Source organism: Stenella coeruleoalba (assembly GCF_951394435.1).
Source record: "Stenella coeruleoalba genome assembly, chromosome: 8".
Lineage (NCBI taxonomy): Eukaryota > Metazoa > Chordata > Mammalia > Artiodactyla > Delphinidae > Stenella > Stenella coeruleoalba.
In genome coordinates, this window is record NC_137154.1 from 49,150,751 (window position 1) to 49,172,528 (window position 21,778).

General features: G+C 42.4%; 1 protein-coding gene across 3 annotated transcripts in view; it reads right to left on the reverse strand.

The window, feature by feature from the left end:
- Positions 1-21,778, reverse strand: part of STIM1 (stromal interaction molecule 1) — a 192,534-nt gene that overhangs the window by 100,268 nt on the left and 70,488 nt on the right. The window contains exon 1 of one of the 3 annotated variants that reach the window (XM_079930330.1): positions 12,042-12,309. The exons of the other annotated variants lie outside the window; for them this stretch is intronic. The gene's annotated coding sequence lies outside the window, so the exon portion shown is untranslated. Of the gene's footprint in view, positions 1-12,041; positions 12,310-21,778 lie in introns of those variants that run through there. 3 annotated transcript variants of the gene reach the window in all.

The following is a 21,778-nucleotide window of genomic DNA, read 5'->3' on the forward strand; positions in this document are numbered from 1 at the left end:
GCAGGCCATGCCCTCAATAACTTGGGCTTCTGGTCCTTCTGGCTGTTCTGACTCCTGGTGCCTACTCCTGGGTCTCCTGCAGGGCTTTGGACTCTTGCCCATCTGCTTAACAGCCTATTTGCCTGCACTTTTAAACCTATAACCTTTCTGACTGAATTAGAAGTGTCTGACCCCAAATTCAGTGCTCACATGCTGGCATTTTAACACTCATTTATGACTTTCAAACAGCTATTTGATGAAATAGCTAGCTAAAGGCAGTGGCAGTACAAAGAGAAGAAAGACACACTTTTCTGGCCTCCAGGGTCCCCTCCATTCCTACCCCCCAATTATTAAAATATATACTGAATTACATAAGTGGTAGATGTAGGTCTTTGAATCTGACTTTCTTATACCCTGACTACTCCTAAGGATTAATTTTCTTATCTGAAAAATCAGTAAAGTTCTTTAAAATCGGTAAACCCCTATAAAAATGTCAGTCGTTCATTTGTCAGTTCTCTATTCTTTGCTTTACCTGTGAGTCTGATGTTCCCAACTACAGCAGGAGGAGTCTGATTTTTCCAGTATCCCTTGTGTCTGGCCCTGGGCTGGGCAGCACAGTACCCGGTTCTAGTGACAACTGAAAGGTGCGTACAGGTTTGGAAGATTCACTTCCTCGGCTCTGGGGTCCCACACACCACAGGTCTTTACATTCTTTACATTCTGAAGGCGTCTGTGCCAAGAAGTGTGACTGTCCCAGAGAAATTCAACACACTCTCGTTCAAAAGCCACCCCAAATTCTCTGATCTGGCGCCTGACCCAAACATTCCTGTGTCCTGGCCAGTACTTGTCAGGGTCTGCGATGGCCAAAAAAATAATGACAAACAACTCAAAACAGCTTTCTGCTAGGAAGAGTTTTCTAACAGTGCTGGGGTGGCCATCCAAGGACCAGCCCAGATAGGGACTTGGCGCAGTGCCCTGGGGAGATGTCCAACCTATTAGTGGACCCTCTAGGATTATACCCTCTGGGTTCAGAAGTGGGGCTGGCTCCCAATAATCAGTGCTTATCACAGCAGCCCCAAGAGCACAGTGATAAAGGCCTTTAAGATATAAACACTGAGGAGCCAGGCACACCAGTGCATGGGGTAAAAACAATGTGGATTACAGTTTCCATAGCAACAAGAGGTTCTTCCTCAAGCCTCCCAGGCCTACTGCTGGCTGGCTTACCAGAGAACACATTCCTAGGCTCCAAAAGAGACCAAGACTAGGAGAGAACTTCTCACCATCTTTCTGCCCCATATAAGCCTCCACTCAAACAATACAAGGAAGCTAACTGGGCCCCCTTCTATTTTCCTGAGAGAAGATAACCAAGAACACCTACTGAAAAACCTGGCAGTCAGGATGATCGTTTTAAGAACTAGGTTCGCAGCCCTTCCTTACCTGATGCAGCTCTCAGCTATGGTGGCAGAGCAATTCCCCTGAAGAGGGACTATTAGGAATGAAGTATGCCTGAGCCTCCTTACAGCCCAGGCTCCCTGACCCTGCTCCCTCATCTGCACAAGACTGATGCTATTTCTGAGGAAAGGCCTCTCTGGCAAAGCACATTCCAGCTCACAGAGAACGGAGTTCAGGTCTCAAAGTCTCTTGCCTGGGTTACTACAATAGCTTCCTCGCTGATCTCCCTGCCTCTGCTCTAGTCTCTCTTAAACTCATCCTCTACCAAAGCAGTCAGTATAATTTTTCTAAAATTCAAATCTGACTAGACCACGGTCCTGAATAAAATCCTTTTCAGGTTCCCATAAAAACCTGTACACAAATGTTCATAGAAGTTTTATGTGTAATGGCCAAAAAATGGAAGCAGGCTATATGTCCTTCAACAGGTGAATGGTTACACTCTAGTACTTACATATTACTCAGCAATAAACAGGAATGAAGTAATGATTCACATACCTTCCCTGGGTGAAGTCCCAGGGAATTATGCTGTGCAAAAAAAGCCAATTCAAAAAGGTTACAAACGCCACAATTCTATTTATATAACATTTTTTTTTTTTTTTTTTTTTGCGGTACGCGGGCCTCTCACTGCTGTGGCCTCTCCCGCTGCGGAGCACGGGCTCCGGACGCGCAGGCTCAGTGGCCATGGCTCACGGGCCCAGCCGCTCCGCGGCATGGGGGATCCTCCCGGACCGGGGCACGAACCCACGTCCCCTGCATTGGCAGGCGTACTCTCAATCACTGCGTCACCAGGGAAGCCCTATATAACATTTTTTAAAGGGCAGAATTTTAGAAATGGAGGATAGAGGGGTTAGGGACACAGAAGGGCATGGGAGGGAAGGGTGTGATTACAGGACAACATGAGGGAATTCCCTGGCAGTCCAGTGGTTAGGACTTGGCGCTTTCACTGCCAAGGGCCCGGGTCGATCCCTGGTCGGGGAACTAAGAACCCCACAAGCCACTCGGCCGGCTGAAAAAGAAAAAATAAAATAGAATGATAACATGAATGATCCTTACGGTGTTGGAACAGAACTTGGTACACACACACACACACACACACACACACACACACACACACACAAATACATGTAAAAGTGAGGAAATCTGAACAAGATCAGTGGATTGTGTTAATGTCAATATTCTGATTGTGATATTATACTACAGTTTTTCAAAATGTTACTGTGGGGGAAACTACACAAAGTTTCCCAGTGATCTCTATATTATTTCTTTTTTTTTTTTTTTTTTTTTTTTTTTTTTTGCGGTAAGCGGGCCTCTCACTGTTGTGGCCTCTCCCGTTGCGGAGCACAGGCTCCGGACGCGCAGGCTCAGCGGCCATGGCTCACGGGCCCAGCCGCTCCGCGGCATATGGGATCTTCCCGGACCGGGGCACGAACCCGTGTCCCCTGCATCGGCAGGCGGACTCTCAACCACTGCGCCACCAGGGAAGCACTTATATTATTTCTTAAAACTGCAGATAAAGCTATAATTATCTCAATAAAAATTCTAATTTAAAAACAAAATCCTTTGCAGGGCTCCCAAATTCCTACAACAGTGATTCCTAACTTTTTTTCAATGAGTAATTCAAAAAAGCTCCATATAATAATGGTTGCTCTTTTAGTATCCACCAACTGAAAAATGATAGTGGAAATAATATGGATTCAAGAGACACCCCTCAAGGACCCTTTTCAGGGCTTCAGATCCCCAAGACTGGAAACCCCTGGCCCATATAATGAATATAGATGAACAAAGCATGCAAGGCTTTTCAAGAGGTGCTCCCTTCCGAGTTCTCTAGCCTTACCCCATGCCGCTCACTCACACATACCCCACGTTCTCACCGCACTAAACCACATGCAATTCCATAAATACACAAGATTCACTTTGCGGCTTTGTACATGATGTACCCTCTGCCTGCAATATCCTTGCCCCATTCTATGCCTGACTAACTCCTACTCAAGTTTCAAGATTCTACTCAGGCTTTTTCTAATTCCTCCAAGAAGTCTTCTCTGCACTGAAACTCCTAGGGTTAGATTGGGAGCCCCTCTTCTGTGCTCTCATATTCCCTGTGCTTCCCTCTATCACACTTAGACCAATTACTCAACTTCTTGATGCCCCATTTCATTTTATTTATTTATTTATTTTTGGCCACGCCTCACAGCTTCTGGGATCCTAGTTCCCCAATCAGGGATCAAACCCGGACCCCCGGAAGTGCAGAGTCCTAACCACTGGACTGCCAGTGAAGTCCCCTCATTTCGTTATCTTAAAATAAATAGAAAATAATATGTACCTATCTCATAAAGTTGTGCAAATTAAATGAGTTAATACATCTAAAGTACTTCAAATAGAGCATGGCACACAGTAAGCGTTCGATTACTACCAAGTTGTTTTTGTTCTAATTGTCTGTCTAACCACTACAGTAAGAGATACAAGCAGGAATCAGTATTTGCATCCATCTCTAGGTCTATGGTAGGTGCCTGATCAATATTTGGGAAAAGAATTAAGGGATCTAAGTTTGAGGTAAGGAGGTAGAATTTAAGTCAATGGTAGCACGGGGGATCTAGAAAATTGGGAATTACTACTAAGAGCAAGAGGTAAGTATAGGGTGCAAGCAAGGAATAAGATAGCCATCTCAGAAAGGTAAGCACTATTACACGTTACTGAGAACTTGGGTGAATAAACACAACTGAGAACTGCTAAATTATACATATCTCCTAACCTGGCTTTGGCTGTACTCAATTATTATGAAGAACTCCCTTTGATTTGTCATTGTAACTTGTTAACATTGAGCTGAAAAAGTTGCTTAACCTTTTGGAGGCACTGTTTCCTCCTCTGTAAAATGTGGCATAATAACACAATTTACTAAGTATTTAAGATTATGCAAGAAAACTACCTAGCCCATTGATTGAAGTAAAACTACTTTGGTCTGGATAAATGTTATGTCTTCCCCTTGACTCAAAAAATTTTTTTTCTCTTAAAATTTTGAAAATATATCCCTTGAATAATAACTACCTAGCTGATGGGAGAATGAGATGTATGTGAAACCGACCTACACAAAGTACCAGCTTGACAAAGGGTGTAGACGGGTACCTAGAATTACTCTCCCCTCAGCTCCTCATGTTTAATGGAGACTTGCTGGCCCTTCAAGGCCCAGGGAAAGTCCATCTCCACCGGGAAACCTTCTTGAACCACTCCAGCCCCTATGAGTCTCCCCTTCTGAGGTCAGAGCACTGAACCCAGTCTGGTCCAGGCACCACCTCATAAGGTTTCTTCTAATCATAATTGAATTATGTCCCCCACGTGGCCTGTTAGCTCCTCTGGAGTGGGACTTGACTGTCTTGCTGCTATCTCCACAAGAACAGAATTAAGGACATTCAAACTGCCTAAGGGAGAAAGGGAGGATGAACATGACAAGAACTATGCAGCAACTTCTACATATGGTGTCTCTTTACAACTCTGTGAAGGTGGTACCTTTATTATCCCCAATATAAGATGAGGAAACTGAGGCCCAGATATACTACATGACTTACTCAAGTCACATAAATGGTGAAAGTAGGGCTGGAACTGGGATACTATCTATCTCCAGGGTCTTCATAATAATAAGTGCATATTGGTATCTGCCTGGTTACCAACCATATAGCTGATTTGTTAGGCAATTCGGTCACACCAGCCTCCCAATCTCAACTCCTCTTTGCTGCCAATTTGGGCCCGAGACAGTTGTTTGACTTTCTTTCTTCCTCTTATTTTGTCCCACATAGGAAATGCGAAGGGAGCTCCCCTGTGTCCCTTCCAGGTTGGAGTATGTGGAAGAAACAGGCTAAACCAAGGGCCCTTCAGGGGTAATAAAAAGGGAGGCAAATATTCATATCCTATAATATCAGAGCCAGAAAGACTCACTAGTTAAATTCTCTGGTTTTACAGATGAGGATGTTGAACCCTAAAAGGCAAGGTTATTTGCCTAAGGTCACACAGCTGAATGGAGACTGAAACCCTGTCTCCCAGCTCCCAAATTAGCGCTCATTTTGGTCTACCCTGCACCACCAGGCCATGGAGACAGAACTGGAGTATGAACTGTCAGGCCTGTCACTAAGCAAAAAAGCCAAACACTGTAAACACAGGAAATGGGCTGGGGTGAGGTTCAGAGGGCGTAGCAACCTTTGCCAAGTTAGAAGTGTTCACGGGTTTCCTGTCCACAGCTGTTAACTGTCACAGAAACGCTCCAGAAAGTAATACAAGGCAGAGAAAAAGGAAACAACTGAGGCTTAGAATTGACTATAAATTATTCAGGCCAACCCACTTAGTTTTACAGATGAAGAAGCTAAGACCCCCCAAAAAAGAAAAATGACGTGTCCAAACTCACACCATAGAATTTAAGGACCCTTAGAAACCACTTACGTGGTTCAAATCTTTCACTTTAATGATGAGCTGTCTGAGACCCAGAAAGGGAAAGAGTCTTGCCCAATGTCACACAGCTAGACTGGGTCAGAGGCAGCACTGGAACCCGGGTCTTCTACCTCACAGGCCAGTATGCTTCCCACTAGTTAGAGTGAATAAGATAAAGGGGTTTGCCTCAGATGATCTGAGTGCTGTTTTGGTCTCGGAAAAAATACATGTCAGGAAATTGAAAATAAGCAGAATATACTAACAGCTAATGAAGAATGACAAGGACCATACAGAGCAAGCTTAAAGGAGCCAAAACCAAAGTGGTCTGGTTGCTTAAGACACTTTGGGAAACTAAGAGGCAGAAAAATATTTTGGCTATTCTAGGAACTTAAAATCCAAATAAGAACAAGTAGGGAAGGCAGACAGAAAAGGCCGGAAACCCTAAGGGAAATCCCAAGGTACTGCTTCCTTCTTCCGTCCTAGGCCAAAATATCCAGAAAACATCACCGCAGGAGCAACCCTGGGTTCAGCAGGCCACTATGGGGTACTATAGTAATCAGCAGATTCCCGGGCCCCACATGCCACACAGCTGGCAGGTGTGGTGGGGAACTACATTTACACAACTCCTGGCAGTTCATATATATTCAATCCTCACATCAGCCCTGCATGACAAGGATCATGACTGCCATTTTTTTAAATTAATTAATTAATTTATTTATTGGCTGAGTTGGGTCTTCGTTGCAGCCCATGGGCTTTCTCTAGTTGTGGTGAGCGGGGGCTACTCTTCATTGCGGTACGTGGGCTTCTCATTGCAGTGGCTTCTTTTGCTGCGGAGCATGGGCTCTAGGCACTCAGGCTTCAGTAGTTGTGGTGCGCAGGCTTCAGTAGTTGTGGCACACGGGCTCAGTAGTTGTGGCGCACAGGCTTAGTTGCTCTGCAGCATGTGGGATCTTCCCGGACCAGGGATCGAACCTGTGTCCCCTGCATTGGCAGGCGGATTCTTAACCACTGCGCCACCAGGGAAGTCCCATGATTGTCATTTAACAGATGTGGAAACTAGGGTTTAGAGAAGACAAGTCTCTTGTTCACAATCGTAAAGTTAGTATTGTATATGGCAAATACAGTATTCAAACATAAACTCTCATTCCAGAAATTCTTAGCAAATGCCTGCTGTTCCAATCCTGTGGAACAGGGCTACGGATACAGTGAGGAAATAGATATAGCGCCCAGCCTACAGGAGTTCCAATCAGGGATTAGAGAGTTAAGTAATAATTATTATAACAATATAGAACATTTTTGAATGCTTACCATATGCCAGGTGCTATTCTAAGCTCTCCACATATACTGCTGCATTTAATTCTCACAGTAATTTAGTGAGGTAGTTACTTTTCTTTTTTTTTTTTGGCTGCACCATGCAGCTTGCAGGATTTTAGCTCCCCAACCAGGGATTACACCCGGGCCACAGTAGTGAAAGCGCTGAGTCCTAACCACTGGACCACCAGGGAATCCCAAGGTAGTTACTATTATTCTCCTCATGTACAGGTAGGAAACTAAGGCACAGAGAGATTAAGTAACTTGCTCAAGAGCACACAGCCAGTAAGTTGTAAAAGTAAGGATTCAAACTCAGGCAGCTTGACTCTAGAGCCTATAATCTTTTCTTTTTTTTTTTTTTAATTTACACAGGTATAGTTTATTTACAATGGTGCATTAATTTTACTTTACAGCTAATTGATTCAGTTATATATACATTCTTTTTCACATTCTTTTCAATTATGGTTTATCACAGGATATTGAATATAGTTCCCTGGGCTATACAGTAGGACCTTGTCGTTTATCCATATAATAGTTTGCATCTGCTAATCCCAAACTTCCAAGCCATCCCTCTCCCACACCCACCACTCCTTGGCAACCACAAGTCTATTCTCTATGTCTGTGAGTCTGTTTTGTATATAAGTTCACTTGTGTCATATTTTAGATTCCACATATAAGTGATATCATATGGTATTTGTCTTTCTCTTTTTGACTTACCTCAGTATGATAATCTCTAGGTCCATCCATGTTGTTGTAAATGGCGTTATTTCATTCTTTTTTATGGCTGAGTAGTATTCCATTGTATATATGTACCACATCTTCTTTATCCATTCATCTTTTGATGGACATTTAGGTTGTTTCAATGTCTTGGCTATTGTCCATACTGCTACTATGAACATAGGGGTGCATTATTTTTTGAATTATAGTTTTATCTGGATATATTCCCAGGAGTGAGATTGCTGGATCATACAGCAACTCTATTTTTAGTTTTTTAAGAAACCTCCATACTGTTTTTCATAGTGGCTGCACCAATTTACATTTCCACCAACAGTGTAGGAGAGTTCCCTCTTTAGAGCTTATACTCTTTTTTAAAAAATATTTATTTTATTTATTTATTTATCTATCTATTTATTTATTTATTTGGCTGTGTTGGGTCTTAGTTGCAGCACACGGGATATTCGTTGAGGCATGCGGGATCTTTCGTTGTGACATGCGGGCTCTTCGTTATGGTTGTGGCGTGCAGGTTTTCTAGTTGTGGCGTGCAGGTTTTCTCTTTAGTTGTGGCACGTGGGCTCTATAGTTTTGCAGCACGCGGGCTCTCTAGTTGAGACCTGCAAGCTCAGTAATTGTGGCACGCGGGCTTAGTTGCCCCTCTGCACATAGGATCTTAGTTCCCCAACCAGGGATCGAACCCATGTCCCCTGCATTGGAAGGCGGATTCTCTACCACTGGACCACCAGTGAAGCCCCAGAGCCTATACTCTTAATAGCCACTTCCAAACAGGCAATGGCAAGACACTCTGGTGAGGGCTCTGATAGAGGGAGGCCGGAGGCAATGGAGGGCCATGCTGGGACAACTGTAATGAAGAATGACTATCTAGAGGCTAGAAAGCACAGAAAGGTCAGAGGAACCTGAGCATCGAGGACTGGGCTACAATAGTTGATTGCTCCAGAGACAGGAAGTCTCTGGTGAGAAAGGATGAAAGGGTGACCAGAGTCATTTTACTTTTCTCCTGCTCTGATCAGGGCACCATTACCTCTGTTCTGCAGAGCTTTCTCATCCAACATCTCACCAATCCTCACTACAGTCAAGGGAATCAGGCAGGGCAGAGACTCCCAATTCCCACTTGACAAATGAGAAAAATGAGACCAATAGAGCAGCAGTGATTTGTCCTAGATATGAGGTGGCGGCAGAAGAAAGTCAAGTCTCTTGACTTCTGCTCTTTCTACTAACCTACTCTGACTCTAGATCACAAAAAGGAAAATTCAAAACATTGTATTTAGGAAGAGTTTAAAATTCTAGATTTCTCTGACCATTCTCTTTTCATTTTACCATCACTCCCACCACTCCACCCCCTCCACCCCTCACCATACATGCACACAGAGTTCTTAAACTCTGCTTACATATACCCATGCTCCCTCCCTTGATGCCTGAAAGTCAGTGATTCAATCAGTGAGTTAATCAACCACAAAGCCTTGGCTGCTATTAGACACCATGTCCTCAGGGAAACATTCCCCTCCACCAGCTCTTCCTCAGCATACAGATCTTTAAATAGCAATTAAAGAAAAGAGAGGAATGCTGAAAAAGGAAAGGCCAGGGAGAAACACCCTATGAGGGGAGAACATCTCAAATGATTCTTAGGTCTGCACAGAGACATCATATTTAGCCCCAGCCTGAGGTCCACCCACAAAATCAACTCAGTTGGGATCTTGAATTTTTAATAAGGAAAAGTACTAAAACTCTATCATTAAATCATTCATTCATTCTTTCTTTCTTTATGATTGATGTTTACCTTGCATACAACTTAGGTGTTAGAGCCACACACACTCACACACACACAACCTCTGCCTTCAAAAAGCTTAACTTTTAGTTTATGCTCCATTGTTGTAGATGAAGCCATTTTTTACTAATTCATTTGCTTCTATCATTTATGTGAGTTTTATGTATATAAGTGATAATTTGTGTTTTTCAAGTCTTAGTAATATGACTATGGGAGTTACACGGAGAGGAAGAATGAATGAAAGGCGTGTTTGTTCTTTGATACATTTTTTCATCTATTCCGGAAGATTTTCTTTTTAGAAACTTGAGTTGGCCTGAGGCTCTTTTGGAAAGAGCTATGTTCAGCAGTAAATAATCTTTTATTTTTCCTTTAATTAATTAATTAATTGGCTGTGTTGGGTCTTCGTTGCTGTGCACGGGCTTTCTCTAGTTGCAGCGAGTGGGGGCTACTCTTTGTTGCAGTGAGCAGGCTTCTCATTGAGGAGGCTTCTCTTGTTGCGGAGCACAGGCTCTAGGCATGCGGGTTTCAGTAGTTATGGCACACAGACTCAGTAGTTGTGGCTCGTGGGATCTAGAGCAGAGGCTCAGTAGTTGTGGCGCACGGGCTTAGTTGCTCCATGGCATGTGGGATCTTCCCGGACCAGAGCTCGAACCCGTGTCCCCTGCATTGGCAGGCAGATTCTTAACCACTATGCCACTAGGGAAGTCCCAATAATCTCTTTTTATTAAAAAAAAAAAATCAATAGCTTTACCAGAAAAACAGAAACAAAACCTTACCTTCTAGTGGAGAAGGCAGGCAACCAGGATACAAGGAAAGAGGTATAATCAAGGGATATACCACGTTCTGTGGAAGTAAGATGACTAATTCTCCTTTAAGGGTCAGGGAAAGACTTCCCAGAGAAGATTGGCTTGGCCATTGGCTTGGCCTCAGAGAATATGGAACATCTAGATGCTAGAATGCTGAGCCTGCACAGACAGGGCAGGAGAGGTCTCTAAGGGCAGACTAAACAGCCCTAGGTTGGGAATTTCCTGGCAGTGGTTAGGACTCTGTGCTTCCACTTCTGAGGGCCCGGGTTCGATCCCCTGTCTAGGAACTAAGATCCCGCAAGCTCCTTGGCGTGGCCATAAAAAAAAAAAAAAAAAAAAAGAGTAGTCCTAGGTTCCTAGCAGAGGAGTTGCCTTGGGATAAAAGAAATATGTCATGGCCCTGGTTGTTTCAAAAATTATATTACCCCTCTGGGGCATCTGCTCCAGGTAAAGTTCATCAGACTCTGTAACGGACCAAACTCTACCCTGCACTCAAACAGACCCAAAGCTCTGAGCATAAGCTCTGAGACTCTACAAGAGACTTCTCTATCTTGCCCTCACACACTTCTTCCTGTCTTGCACACAGCCTCCCACAGCAACCAGAGCCACCTTATCTCCCAAAGAGCTCTGCTGGTGGATACCACCATTAATTGTCTTAAGACTTAAAGCCAGACAAAATGAGAAACAGTTCAGTTCAAATGCAACCATTAGTGCTTTAACCTTGAGCGAGCCAAAGATGAAGACAAAAGTCCTTTTAATGCACAAACACAGAACAAAGCAAACAGCTCATATCAAACTACAGTCCATTCAGTGGAAGCTGCAAATTCGGTAGTCCCTGCCACCCTACCCACCTGTCACCAAACCCATGTTCCAGCTAGGCCCAGCCTAGGCACACAGCACAAGCAGCACTGGAAAGAAGGGTAGGGAAGCAGGTGCTCAGACGCTTACCTGAAACACTATCCAAATGGAAGAGAGCAGCTGCACCCTTCCCATGCCCCATCCCGACCCCACAGAATGCCAGCCCAGCCTGGCCCCTGTGGGACTTGAAAATCTGCAAAGAAGCTGGCAATGTACCACCTAAGCACCACAGACCACACTTCTCAGGAAATGCGGGCTACTTTTGCAGCCCACATGACAGGACTGCCACACGCAGTCTAGATACTAATGGCTATTTAAGGAGTGCTGCTCTGAAATAGAGAAAGTGGGTTGAAGTTTGGTGACCAACTTGATCATATTCTACACCCATTCTCACCTCCATGCAGTCCCCAATATCAAATCCTACCATACCTTCAAGCCCAATCCACATACTGCCTCCTCTGAGAACAGCTTCCAGCCTCCTGCAGTCCTCAATGATCACCCTATTTCATTCAGACAACATTTATTCACTCAGAAAATATGTAGCAATGCTTTTTCTATGGCAGCACTCTTTGCTGTGGTACTGCTGCATTCCCCTCACCGGAACTCAAATTCTTTGACAAGGCTGCCCAAGTCCTACACATCTACTGCCTAACCCCACCAAGAATTGCCTCTGCATGCAACAAATCTATTATACTAGATGATTTAACGTGGACACAACCTACCTCAAGAGCCCAGTGCCAATTCTCCTCCCTCTAATTCAGCCTGCACTTCCCGATCAGATCTTGTTTACCACCACTTTATGCAGGCTCACCACGGTGATGACTCTTCACTACCTAGAGCAGAGGTCTTCAAAGTACAGATGACAATCCCTGAGTTAATAGATCAGATTATTTTTTTAATTTATCAGAGTCCATCAGTAAGGGCACACACTGTTTTATGGAAGTTTTATTTCATTTAAAGAATAACAACAATAATTATAGCAGCTAACATTTATGTAGTACTATGTGTCAGGCACTATTCAAGCACTTTCTATTTGTTATCTCATTCGTCCTCACAACAGCCTTACAAGGTATCATTATTATCATCTCCATTTTTCAGATCAAGAAGCTAAGGCACAGAGAAATAAACTAAGTGGTGGCATTTAGAGACAGGTAGTTTGGCTCCAGAGTCCAAGCCTCTAGCTACTATACTACAAAATAGAGTATAAAAAGGGCTTTTAGGGCTTTCCTGGTGGCGCAGTGGTTGAGAGTCCGCCTGCCGATGCAGGGGACACGGGTTCGTGCCCTGGTCCGGGAAGATCCCACATGCCGCGGAGCGGCTGGGCCCGTGAGCCATGGCCGCTGAGCCTGCGCCTCCGGAGTCTGTGCTCCACAACGGGAGAGGCCACAACAGTGAGAGGCCCACGTACCGCAAAAAAAAAAAAAAAGGGGCTTTTAAATACATATATATACACCAGTATAGAGAGCTCAAAAAAAACCTTCCCATGATAACATCTCTTTTATTTTTTTTTTAGTATTTATTTATTTATTTTGCCTGTACCAGGTCTTAGTTGCGGCATGTGGATCTTTTTAGTTGCAGCACGCGGACTCTTAGTTGTGGCATGCACACGGGATCTAGTTCCCCGACCAGGGATAGAACCCGTGCCCCCTGAATTAGAAGCATGGAGTCTTACCCACTGGACCATCAGGGAAGTCCCCAACCTCTCTTTTAAATAAAGCCTAAACTTCTGTCTCTTTAGCTTTTCTTCTTACTGCTTCTTCCATGTGCCCTCCATTCCCACCAGACTGACATACTCATGGGACCTGAACCTTCCCATCCCCCCTCTTTCTATCACCCTTCTTCCACTCTTCCCTTCCCCCAAATCCTAATCAACCTTTCAGGCTTAGCTCCTCTAGGAAGGCTCCTGGAAAAGGGGAGGAGGGAATTACCACTGGTTTTATGCCCACCATGCATCAGACACTATGCGGGTGCCTTAGACACATTACCCTCATTCGATCTTCACAACCCTGTAAGGCTGCTATCACTATGCCTGCTTCACAGAAAAGAAAAAAGTAGTTCAGAAGGTTAACTTGTCAATGGCCCACAATACTAAAGCACACACTCTTTCCACTATACCTTCTAAGTCCCTTATGACTTTTTCCCCATGTTTAAATAATTACAGGTATACTATTTGATTTTGTATTTTATTAAAAACTGTCTCATATTATTTTCCTATTTATATATGTGTCTTATCTCTCCAGCTGAACTCTGAGCCTCTCAGCCCAAGGACTTCCCCTATTGCACCTAACACATAGCTAAGCACACAATGGCTACAGAATTTTACCAAACCAAAGCAACATGTCTGGCCTTAGCTAGAAGAGAGAACTCTTGTGTTCTGGGTAAAGCTGCTGAACACCTGTGCCTTAAGCACACATAACTATTAATTAATTTCTTCTAGAGCTAAGGAAAAAGTTCTCTTAACCAAGAAAATCACATAGTGAAGTCTATGAGTCACTCCTGTCAGCAATAACATGAAGATACCAGAAAACAAGTAGCAAAAAAAGAATTACAGTGGGTGGAGTGTTTTTTCCCTTCCTACTTTGTAGGGAACACAATTGGGATGATGCTCTCTAACGGGTGCACACAGCTTCAGCTATGGAATGAGGGAATCCCAAAGGAAAGGCCAGCAAAACCCAACCAATCCTTAAGTTGCTCACAGAAGGTCCCCACAGGGCTCAGAAGAATATAATAGCAAACTACTGGCCAAGGAAGCAGAGAATGTGGGCTCCAGTTCTGGTTCATTCATTTATTCAACAACACTTATTGAAAGTACTGAGGATACCAGTCAATCTAGTGTGTAATCCAGACAAGCAAGTTACTTAACTTTTCTGGACCTCTAAAAAGAGCTTAATAAGCACTTTCTTGCCCATTCACAAGCTGTTGAGAGGGTCAAATGAGAAAAGGACAGATCAACATCATGGACAAAGTATAAGCCTGTGGGATTACTTTAATTGTGGTAAAGCACACACAACATAAGTGGCTCTATTTTATATCTGTATTTCTCTGGCCTAAGGGCAGAGCAGTGGTGGGCAGAAATGAGATCAGCGGTAACCTCAACTTCGTCACAGCCACCCACTCTCCTGACCCCTTGTTGGGCCTGTAAGATTTCCAGGAATCACTGCACAAAGTCAGTTCTAGAATTTTCAGGAATGGAAAGGTGTAAAAGACTCATAGACTCTCAGAGCTAGAAGGGCCTTTTGGATGAAACTCATCGTGACCCACATTCATGTCTCATCTTTCTTCCAGCTTATCACCAGATAACTGTGATGGCACTGCCTATCTTCTGAGAGCATCAGATATCAAACAGCATTTTATAAGCCAGGTTATCTAGTTTCAATAACTATATTTACTGTCCTATTGCCATGTCTGAGTCTTTAGAAAATTCTTGTCTAAACATTCTGTGTAGGGAGATTGGTTCTAGATGGCGGAGTAGAAGGACGTGCACTCGCTCCCTCTTGTGAGAGCACCAGAATCACAACCAACTGCTGAACAATCATCGACAGGAAGGCACTGGAACTCACCAAAAAAGATACCCCACATCCAAAGACAAAGGAGAAGCCGCAATGAGACGGTAGGAGGGTCACGATCACAATAAAATCAAATCCCATAACTTCTGGGTGGGTAACTCACAAACTGGAGAACATTTATACCACAGAAGTCCACCCACTGGAGGGAAGGTTCTGAGCTCCATGTCAGGCTTCCCAATCTGGGGGTCCGGCAATGAGAGGAGGAATTCCCTGAGAATCAGACTTTGAAGGCTAGCGGGACTTGACTGCAGGACTTCAACAGGACAGGGGGAAACAGAGACTCCACTCTTGGAGGGCACACACAAAGTAGTGTACGCATCGGGACCCAGGGGACAGAGCAGTGACCCCATAGGAGACTGAACCACACCTACCTGCTAGTACTGGAGGGTCTCCTGCAGAGGTAGGGGGTGGCTGTGGCTCACCAGGGGGACAAGGACACTGGCAGCAGAAGTTCTGGGAAGTACTGCTTGGCATGAGCCCTCCCAGAGTCTGCCATTAGCCTCACCAAAGAGGCAGGTAGCCTCCAGTGTTGGGTTGCCTCAGGCCAAACAACCAACAGGGAGGGAACCCAGCCCCATCCATCAGCAGACAAGTGGATTAAAGTTTTATTGAGTTCTGCCCACCAGAGCAACACACAGCTCCACCCATGACCAGAGGCTTGCACAAGCCTCTTAAATATCCTCATCCACCAGAGGGCAGACAGAAGAAGCAAGAAGAACTACAATCCTGCAGCCTGTGGAAGGAAAACCACTTTCACAGAAAGACAGACAAAATAAAAAGGTAGAGGACTTTGTACCAGATGAAGGAACAAGATAAAACCCTAGAAAAACAACTAAAGGAAATAGAGATAGACAACCTTCCAGAAAAAGAATTCATAATAATGATAGTTTAGTTGATCCAGGACCTCAGACAAAGAATGGAGACAAAGATCCAGAAGACACAAGAAATGTTTAACAAAGACCTAGAAGAATTAAAGAACAAACACCTAGAAGAATGAAAGAACAAACAAACAGAGAGGAACAATACAATAACTGAAATGAAAAATACACTAGAAGGAATCAATAACAGAATAACTGAAGCAGAAGAATGGATAAGTGACCTGGAAGACAGAATGGTGGAATTCACTGCCGTGGCACAGAATAAAGAAAAAAGAATGAAAAGAAATGAAGACCGTCTAAGAGACCTCTGGGACAACATTAAACACAACAACATTCGCATTATAGGAGTCCCAGAAGGAGAACAGAGAGAGAAAGGACCCGAGAAAATATTTGAAAAGATTATAGTAGAAAACTTCCCTAATATGGGAAAGGAAATAGCCACTCAAGTCCAGGAAGTGCAGAGAGTTCCAGGCAGGACAAATACAAGGAGAAACACACCAAGACACATAGTAATCAAACTGACAAAAATTAAAGACAAAAATTATTGAAAGCAACAAGGGAAAAATGACAAATAACATACAAGGGAACTCCCATAAGGTTAACAGCTGATCTCTCAGCAGAAACTCTACAAGCCAGAAGGGAGTGGCATGACATATTTAAAGTGATGAAAGGGAAGAAACTACAGCCAAGATTACCCAACCCAGCAAGGATCTCATTCAGATTCATGGAGACATCAAAAGCTTTACAGACAAGCAAAAGCTAAGAGAATTCAGCACCACCAAACCAGCTCTATAACAAATGCTAAAGGAACTTCTCTAAGTGGGAAACACAAGAGAAAAAAAGGACCTACAAAGACAAACCCATAACAATTAAGAAAATGGTAACAGGAACATACATATCGATAATTACCTTAAACGTGAATGGATTAAATGCTCCAACCAAAAGACACAGGCTCCCTGAATGGATACAAAAACAAGACTCACATATATGCTGTCTACAAGAGACCCACTTCAGACCTAGGGACACATACAGACTGAAAGTGAGGGGATGGAAAAAGATATTCCATGCAAATGTAAATAAAAAGAAAGCCAGAGTAGCAATTCTCATAATAGACAAAATAGACTTTAAAATAAAGACTATTACAAAAGACAAAGGACACTACATAATGATGAAGGGATCAATCCAAGAAGAAGATATAACAATTATAAATATATATGCACCCAACATAGGAGCACCTCAATACATAAGGCAACTGCTAACAGCTATAAAAGAGGAATTCAGGGCTTCCCTGGTGGCGCAGTGGCTGAGAGTCTGCCTGCCAATGCAGGGGACGTGGGTTTGTGCCCCGGTCTGGGAAGATTCCACATGTCGCGGAGCGGCTGGGCCCGTGAGCCATGGCCGCTGAGCCTGCGCGTCCGGAACCTGTGCTCTGCAATGGGAGAGGCCACAATGGTGAGAGGCCCGCATACCGCAAAAAAAAAAAGAGGAATTCGACAGTAACACAATAATAGTGGGGACTTTAACACCTCACTTACACCAATGGACACATCATCCAGACAGAATATTAAAAAGGAAACACAAGCTCTAAATGACACAATAGAACAGATAGATTTAATTGATATTTATAGGACATTCCATCCAAAAACAGCAGATTACACTTTCTTCTCAAGTGCACACGGAACATTCTCCAGGATAGATCACATCTTGGGTCACAAATCAAGCCTCGGTAAATTTAAGAAACTTGAAATCGTATCAAGCATCTTTTCCGACCACAACGCTATGAGATTAGAAATCAATTCCAGGGTAAAAAATGTAAAAAACACAAACACATGGAGGCTAAACAATACGTTACTGAATAACCAAGAGATCACTGAAGAAATCAAAGAGGAAATCAAAAAATACCTAGAGACAAATGACAATGAAAACACAACGATCCAAAACCTTTGGGATGCAGCAAAAGCAGTTCTAAGAGGGAAGTTTATAACAATACAAGCCTACCTCAAGAAACAAGAAAAATCTCAAATAAACGATCTAACCTTACACCTAAAGGAACTAGAGAAAGAAGAACAAACAAAACCCAAAGTTAGTAGAAGGAAAGAAATCATAAAAATCAGAGCAGAAATAAATGAAAAAGAAACAAAGAAAACAATAGCAAAGATCAATAAAACTAAAAGCTGGTTGTTTGAGAAGATAAACAAAATTGATAAACCTTCAGCCAGATTCATCAAGAAAAAGAGGGAGAAGATTCAAATCAATAAATTTAGAAATGAAAAAGGAAAAGTTACAATGGATACCGCAGAAATACAAAGCATCATAAGAGACTACTACAAGCAACTTTATGCCAATAAAATGGACAAACTGGAAGAAATGGACAAATTCTTAGCAAGATATAACCTTCCAAGACTGAACCAGGAAGAAATAGAAAATATGAACAGACCAATCACAAGTAATGAAATTGAAACTGTGATTTAAAATCTTCCAACAAACAAAAGTCCAGGACCAGATGGCTTCACAGGTGAATTCTATCAAACATTTAGAGAAGACCTAACACCCATCCTTCTCAAACTCTTCCAAAACTTTTCAGAGGAAGGAACACTCCCAAACTCATTCTATGAGTCCACCATGACCTGGATTCCAAAACCAGACAAAGATACTTCAAAAAAAGAAAATTACAGACCAATATCATTGATGACTATAGATGCAAAAATCCTCAACAAAATACCAGCAAACAGAACCCAACAACACATTAAAAGGATCATACACCATGATCAAGTGGGATTTATCCCAGGGATGCAAGGATTCTTCAATATACGCAAATCAATCAATGTGATACACCATATTAACAAATTGAAGAAGAAAAACCATATGATCATCTCAATAGATGCAGAAAAAACTTTTGACAAAATTCAACACCCATTTAAGATAAAAACTCTCCAGAAAGTGGGCATAGAGGGAACCTACCTCAACATAATAAAGGCCATATATGACAGACCCACAGCAAACATCATTCTCAATGGTGAAAAACTGAAACCATTTCCTCTAAGATCAGGAACAAGACAAGGTTGTCCACTCTCACCACTATTTTTCAACATAGTTTTGGAAGTCCTAGCCATGGCAGTCAGAGAAGAAAAAGAAATAAAAGGAATACAAATTGGAAAAGAAGAAGTAAAACTGTGACTGTTTGCAGATGACATGATACCATACATAGAGAATCCTAAAGATGCCCCCAGAAAACTACTAGAGCTAATCAGTGAATTTGGTAAAGTTGTAGGATACAAAATTAATGCACAGAAATCTCTTGCATTCCTATACACTAACAACAAAAGATCAGAAAGAGAAATTAAGGAAACAATCTCATTCACCATTGCAACAAAAAGAATAAAATACCAAGGAATAAGCCTACCTAAGGAGGTAAAAGACCTGTACTCAGAAAACTATAAGACACTGATGAAAGAAATCAAAGATGACACAAACAGATGGAGAGATATACCATGTTCTTGGATTGGAAGAATCAACATTGTGAAAATGACTATACTACCCAAAGCAATCTACAGATGCAATGCAATCCTTATCAAACTATCAATGGCATTTTTCACAGAACTAGAACAAAAAATTTCACAATTTGTATGGAAACACAAAAGACCCCGAATAGCTAAAGCAATCTTGAGAAAGAAAAACGGAGCTGGAGGAACCAGACTGCCTGACTTCAGACTATACTACAAAGCTACAGTCATCAAGACAATATGGTACTGGCACAAAAACAGAAATACAGATCAATGAAACAGGATAGAAAGCCCAGAGATAAACCCACGCACCTATATTCAACTAATCTATGACAAAGGAGGCAAGGATATACAATGGAGAAAAAACAGTCTCTTCAATTAGTGGTGCTGGGAAAACTGGACAGCTACATGTAAAAGAATGAAATTAGAACACTTCCTAACACCATACACAAAAATAAACTCAACATGGATTAGAGACCTAAATTTAAGACCAGACACTATAAAACTCTTAGAGGAAAACATAGGCAGAACACTCCATGACATAAATCACAACAAGATTTTTTTGGATCCACCTCCTAGAGTAATGGAAATAAAAACAAAAATAAACAAATGGGACCTAATGAAACTTCAAAGCTTTTTCAAAGCAAAGGAAACTACAAACAAGACAAAAAGGCAACCCTCAGAATGGGAGAAAATATTTGCAAATGAATCAACGGACAAAGGATTAATCTCCAAAATATATAAACAGCTCATGCAGCTCAATAACAAGAAAACAAACAACCCAATCCAAAAATGGGCAGAAGACCTAAATAGACATTTCTCCGAAGAAGACATACAGATGGCCAAGAAGCACATGAAAAGCTGCTCAACATCACTAATTATTAGAGAAATGCAAATCAAAACTACAGTGAGGTACCACCTCACACCAGTTAGAATCGGCATCATCAGAAACTCTACAAACAGTAAGTGCTGGAAAGGGTGTGGAGAAAAGGGAACGCTTTTGCACTGTTGGTGGGAATGTAAATTGATACAGCCACTATGGAGAACAGTATGGAGGTTCCTTAAAAAAAAATAGAACTACCATATGACCCAGCAATCCCACTACTGGGGATATACCCAGAGAAAACCGTAATTCAAAAAGACATATGCACCCCAATGTTCACTGCAGCACTCTTTACAATAGCCAGGTCATGGAAGCAACCTAAATGCCCATCGACAGACGAATGGATAAAGAAGACATGGTACATATATACAATGGAATATTACTCAGCTATAAAACGGAACGAAATTGGGTCATTTGTAGAGACGTGGATGGACCTAGAGACTGTCATACAGAGAGAAGTAAATCAGAAAGAGAAAAACAAATATCGTATATTAACGCATATATGTGGAACCTAGAAAAATGGTACAGATGAACCAGTTTGCAGGGTAGAAATTGAGACACAGATGTAGAGAACAAACGTATGGACACCAGCGGGGGAAAGTGAGGTGGGGGGTGGGGATGGGGTTGTGATGAATTGGGAGATTGGGATAGACATGTACACACTGATGTGTATAAAATAGATAACTAATAAGAACCTGCTGTATAAAAAATAAAATTCAAAAAAAAAAGGAAAAGAAATAAAGGAAAATAGTCAAGCAAGACCAAACAACAACATTCTGTGTAGGACCCAGTTACATGAGAGTGAAAAAAAAAGCTCCTGTACCCAACTTGGACCCAAACATAAAAGGAAAGCAGTACCTTCCAGAAGGTAGTATGGTGGTACTACAGATATTTAGTAAGAATCAGTCCCTCAATGAAGGAAAGGGTTTCAAGATCCAGGTTCAGATGACATGGTCCAGTTGCCCCTTCTCACATCTTCTAATGCCAACCTTAGTCATTCTGGATGGTGGTCTTATTAAGAAATTCAGCATTTCCTCCCTGTGGCCCTAGGCAGCTAGTCTCTGTTTAACAGTTGTAAAGTCAAAGCACTCCTATCTCTGCATGGCCCACTCCTATCTCTGCATGGCCCAGTGATAGGGAGTTACAGTAGTTTGGAAAATCTTCCTTGTTTATTAGCAGGGGACCAGATAAAACAACAATCCAAACTACTTTAGTTAGAGAAAAACTGCCATTTTAAAAGTTGTCAGCCCCTCTCTCTCTTAGAAATATCAAGTCATCTTGGCACAGACTATTGTTCTTAAGGGTTTTTTTAACCCCCCTTTAATTATATAAATATAAAGCAAGCAGGCACACATTATTCCTGGGGAAAAGGATACAACATGATCTTCTGTGACTTGGCAAAGACTGTTCCCAATACTCCTTGGTATGTAAAACTGGGAAAAATGAACACAAATATACACAGGGTCCAAAGCTCTCCCAGGACCAAAGACTGAAACCTTGACCACCTTTCTTCTGAGGTTCTATACTATTAGAATTTCTCAGACTGACTTGAGATTTTAAGTCAAGTTAAAGATAGGAAAGGACAGTAAGAGCCTACAGTAAGCACTCACACTGAGGAAAGAGAAAGTA